General features: G+C 35.9%; 1 protein-coding gene across 1 annotated transcript in view; it reads right to left on the bottom strand.

Annotated features, from left to right (window-relative positions):
- Window positions 1-4,857, bottom strand: part of FTHL17 (ferritin heavy chain like 17) — a 13,693-nt gene that overhangs the window by 666 nt on the left and 8,170 nt on the right. The window lies entirely within an intron of this gene.

Below are 4,857 nucleotides of genomic sequence, written 5' to 3' on the forward strand. Positions count from 1 at the left end.
CTCCGTGCTGAGTGTCTTGAAGCCATTTTTTTAAATAACTCTTGAGATACAATTCGTATGAATTACTATACTATACTATACTATACTATAAAAGTCACCTTTTGAAGGTGAATATCTACATGGTTTATGGTATATTCATGGTATTAGGGCAACCGTCACCACAGGCTAATTTCACATTTTCATCATTCCTGGGCTGCCAGCTGTGGGGCTCTCTGGGATGGAACTGGAAGGTCCTTCTATTACCCAGGAGTTGGGGGAGGGGTGAGGATTGGTTAGTGGATTTTTGGGGTTAGAGGGAAAGGGGCCCCGGACTGTATAGGGGCTAGGGGGCGGGGGAGGGGCAGGGTGGAGCACAAATGCTGTTCTAGGTTTCAAGGAGCCTGGGTGACACAAGGAGACTCTGTGCTGAGCATATGGTCTATATAATATTTTAAAATGTAACTCATGAATGTAAGTGCAATGGTTTTGAGTTAGTCACATTCATAGTTTCTTTGAAAAATTTACTTGAATATTGTCCCGATGTGATTGTGCATTAAAAACAGTGCTTTTGTGGTATCAATGGAAATTTTAATATCATAAGGCTTTATTTGGATGGCCCCTATCCTCGGGGACTCAATATCCATGATGTTGACACTTCTGATAGCCTCTTTAGTCCCTCGACCTTACTAGTTTCAGTGACCTCCACTTCTGTTCATGGCCAGGTTCAGATTTTTCTGCCAGCAGAACAGCACCTCCAAAGTCTCAGTGAATCTTTCTACTTCTCAATCTTCCACTCTTTTTGCACTTGTTCTTCATTCCCTTTATTCTATCCCACTTCATAATCTTTCAGTACATTCCTGAAAACATATTCCTTCTGCCCTGTCTGGATCCCAATTTGGACAGTGCCAATGATCTCTTCACTGACATACTGGATTTGCTCACACCCTCTCAACCTGGCTTGCTAATTCCCTTCCTCCTGGGTAAATCCAGGTTTCTCTTTTCTCTCACAGAAAGCAGACGGTTTAGGTGCATTCATAAGTGTTTTTTAATGTTGTCAATTCATTTTGAGGGAGAGCAGTAAGGGGCAGAGAGAGAATCTTAAGCAGACTCCACATTGTCAGTGAAGCCAGATGTGGGGCTGAGATCATGACCTGAGCTGATTTCAAGAGTCTGCTGCTTAACCAACTGAGTCACCCAGGGGCCCCACCTAGGTACATTTTTTTCCACCTAGGTGCATTTTTTCCCCCACCTAGGTGCATTCCTAAAGAAAGCACTACTAACCATGTGGTTGTGTTCCTCCTCTCCAACCTCATCTGTATTTTCATTGCCACTCAGGAAGCCTTTTTTAAAAAAATCTCTGAGTTATGTTCTACAGAATGAGCCACAGTGGTAAGGAATACCACCGATTTCAAATTGCCTTTTATTCATTCATTCAACAAATATTTATTGATAACTTAATATGGCCCAGGTACTGCTCTGTGATTTGGGCATATAGTAGTAACAAAGAGAGAAGTCTCTGTTCCAGTGGGGTTTGCATTCTAGGGGAGAAGCAGACCAAACAAAACAAACACAAAACTGCCATCTTTCGCCTCTTAGTGTTTCAAGTGCATACATAGCAGATATTACCACATGTGTATGGAAATTTAAAAAAACAATATATTAGTAGAATTCAAGGCTATTATAGTGGAAAATATAAGATCAGCCTAAGTAGCTATACCTAATTTGAACATCAATTCAACAACGATTTATATACTCCAAATATATATATCAGACACTGTGTTTGAGTTTCGAGATATACAGAGGAATCAAACGTGGTCTCCATTCTCAGGATACAAGATAGAATGACACATGATTATAATTGCTGTCAAATAAAGTTAGTATTAAAATGCCTATTTTCATGGAAAGTTTTAATCCCATGGCTCTAACTGATGCACCCTTTTTTGCGGTCTTTTTATTTCTCTTTGGAAGCTTATGGTATTTTATAATTAGTTTTTATGAAGAAAGCAAGAATCAAATATGAAATGTCACAGTATAAACTTCTCTAGAAAGTAATTGTTGATTCTGTAAAGAAATGGAATAATAACACTGTCTACTTTATAAGCTTATTTTAATGATAAAATGACACACAGGAAATGGAAATGAACTACATGATCAGTTCTCAATGACATAAAATTGTATTCTGTATTTGCTTAACACAAATGCTTTGTCTTAATACAATTGTAAACTTTCAAAATTTCCTTGTGAGATTCCATTATGGACCTCATTGTAAGAATCTATGTAAATAAAAGAGGTCTTGAATTTGTGGAATATTTATTATATTCCCAAGATNCAAGATGTACAGTCCGCAAACTAGAGACCCAGCAGAGATGATGGTGTGGGTCCAAAGGCTAGAAGCATTAAGAACCATGAAGAATTGATTTTCAGTTTAAGTTTGAAGGCAAGAAAATAGTAATGTCCCAGATTGAAGGAAGTCAGGCAGAAAGATTTCCCTCTTACTCAAGGAGGGGTCAGCTTTTTTGTTCTTTTCAGGCTTTCAACTGATTGGTAAGTCTCATCCCTGGGAGGGCAATCTACCAATTCAAAATTTTTTTAAGGCAAGGTGTTTTTCCTTTTTTACTGAGATATANAAGAGTACCATATAATGATTTGATATATATATTGCCAAATGATTACCACAATAAGTTTAGTTAATGTTAATTTCCTCAGAGTTACAATTTTTTTGTCTTATGATGAGAACTTTTAATATTTACTCTATTAACTTTCAAATATACAATACAGTATTGTTAATTATAGTCACAATGCTATACATTACATCCCCAAAACTTACTTATCTTATAACTGGACACTTTTATCTTTTGACCACCTTTACCCATTTCCCCTCCTCCGTACCCCCCATCTCTGGCAACTACCAATATGGTCTCTGTGAGTTTGGGTTTTTTTTTTATTCCGTTTATGAGTGAAATCATACAGTATTTGTCTCTCTCTATTCAGCTTATCTCACTTAGCATAATACCCCTCCAAGTCCATCCATGCTGTCACAATTGGCAGGTTCTCCCTTTTTTTTATGGCTAAATAATATTCCATTGCATATATGTTATAATTTCTTTATTCATCCATCGATGGATACTTAGGTCATTTCTATGCTTTGTCTATTTTAAGCGGTGCTGCAGTACATGAGGGTGCATATATATTTCTGAGACCGTGATTTCATTTTCTTTGAATATATACCCAGAAGTGGATNTTCCTTCTTTTCCCACAATCTCACCAGTGCTTGTTATTTTTTGCCTTTTTGGTGATAGCTATTTTAACAGGTATGAGTTGATATTGTGGTTTTGATTTGCATTTCCCTCATGCTGAATGATGTTGAATATCATTTCATGTACCCATTGGCCATTTGGATGTCTTCTTTGGAAAAAATGTATATTCAGTTTTTCTGTCATTTTTAAAATCAGATTGTTTTTGTTTTCCTACTGAGTTGTATGAGTTCTTTATATATTTTGGATATTAGCCCCTTGTCAGAGATATGATTTGCAACTATTTTCTCCCATGCCGTATATTGCCTTTTCATTTTGTTAACTGTTTCCTTTGCTGTGTAGAAGCTTTTTAGCTTGATGGTCCCACTTGTTTATTTTTTATTTTGTTGCCTTTGCTTCTGGTGTCAAATCCAAAAAGTTGTTACTAAGACTAATATCAAGAAGCTTACCTATGTTTTCTTCTAGGAATTTTATGGTTTCAGGTCTTATATTCAAATTTTAATCCAACTTGAGTTTTTTTTTTAATCTATGGTTTAAGATAGGGATCCAGTTTCATTCATTTGTGTGTAACTGTATAATTTTTCCAAAACCATTTATTGAAGTGACTATTCTTTCTCCAGCTGAGCCACACAGGCACCCGGAGGGTTTTCTATCTGTAATATCATGTCATCTGCAAATGAGACAGTTTTACTTCTTCCTTCCAATTTCGATGTGTTTTATTTCTTTTTCTTGACTGATCGTTCTGGCTAGGATTCCCAGTACTTTGTTGAATAGAAGTGATGAGAATGGGCATCCTTGTACAATTAAAATGTTACCCTTACAGATACACTCAGAATGTTTGACCAAATATTTGGGTACTCTATGGCTCAGTCAAGTTGACATATAAAACTAACCATCACATTATTATTTATAGCACATTCAGAGTGAGCAAATAAAAGTTCTAGTGTTATAGTTTATGTAAACTATTTGTTTTGACTTTGAATTCCTGTCTTCATTTAAAAATGTTACAGAATAATTACATGACTGATAGTAGGCAAAAAGCTCTTTTTTTTTTTTAAATTTATTTTTTGTAGTAATCTCTACACCCACCATGGGGCTTGAACTCACAAGCCCGAGATCAAGAGTCTCATACTCTTCCAACTGAGTCAGCCGGGCAAGACGTTCTTACTTGGTGTCAGTGATTAGCTCTCATTTATTCATTTGTGTATTTTTATTGAGCACCTTTTTTATGCCAGGTATTTTTATAGATACTAATACAAAAACTTGCGCTATAAATTCCTCATATTTGTATTGTTTTGTAGCTAACTGCTATTCTATGTTCTATATAATCTCTTCTTTAAAAATTAATACATGCAGTAGGTTCATAGTGAAACTGACCATAGGTAGCAGCAGCTGGTAGTTTATCTCACTTTCCATACATATATGTGTATGTTTGTGTATATTTACACAGGTATATATAAATCCGTATATGTGTGTCTGCGTATGTGTGTGTGTACATGCATATGTATAACAAGGAGTAGTGAGGGATAGTGAAAAGTGATGTATCAACCCTATTTTAAACCCATATTTTATAGGTAAAGACATTGTGGATTAAAGAGTATGTTAGCATGCTCAAGCAGATATC

This window comes from Crocuta crocuta, unplaced genomic scaffold (genome assembly GCF_008692635.1).
Source record: "Crocuta crocuta isolate KB4526 unplaced genomic scaffold, BGI_CrCroc_1.0 scaffold301, whole genome shotgun sequence".
In the NCBI taxonomy this organism is placed as follows: domain Eukaryota; kingdom Metazoa; phylum Chordata; class Mammalia; order Carnivora; family Hyaenidae; genus Crocuta; species Crocuta crocuta.